The sequence below is a fragment of the Manis pentadactyla genome, chromosome 13 (assembly GCF_030020395.1).
Source record: "Manis pentadactyla isolate mManPen7 chromosome 13, mManPen7.hap1, whole genome shotgun sequence".
Lineage (NCBI taxonomy): Eukaryota > Metazoa > Chordata > Mammalia > Pholidota > Manidae > Manis > Manis pentadactyla.
In genome coordinates, this window is record NC_080031.1 from 19,133,705 (window position 1) to 19,134,250 (window position 546).

The window sequence follows — 546 nt, forward strand, 5'->3', positions numbered from 1 at the left end:
TCCTTGACCAAATTGGCTTTTAAAAAATAGGCCCTTAAATTACCAATAGCTCTACAAATGAAGCATTGTTTATGAGTTATGAAAGAAGGTTTAAGGTAATACTCAAAGATGGAAACCTTTTGGAGAACTCTGTTATAAATGACCATTACATTAACCCATCCCCTCATCTGTATAGAAAAAAATATCCAGGATATTTTGTTAAGTGTAAGTCAGTGTTTAGAGAGACCAAAATATGCATCTTTAGTTATGATAAATACTGTCCTCTTTGATTGCACAGTCTGTAAGGACCTGTGCTGGACACTGCAGGGGGTGGGGATGGGCATCCTACAAGGTTTAAATCCTGTTTCTGCCTCCAGGGACCTGAATTAACAGCTGTAGAGCAAGGTAATGATAGGTTTACAGAAGAGGGTGATCTGGCAAAAGTGATAAAGTAGGATGGGGTTCATGGAGAAGGGAGGAATTCAAATTAAGCTTTTATGAAAATACATAATTTTAAAGAGAGCCAAGAAAATCAGTTTCAGTCAGGAAAGGACCAGGAGCAAGAAA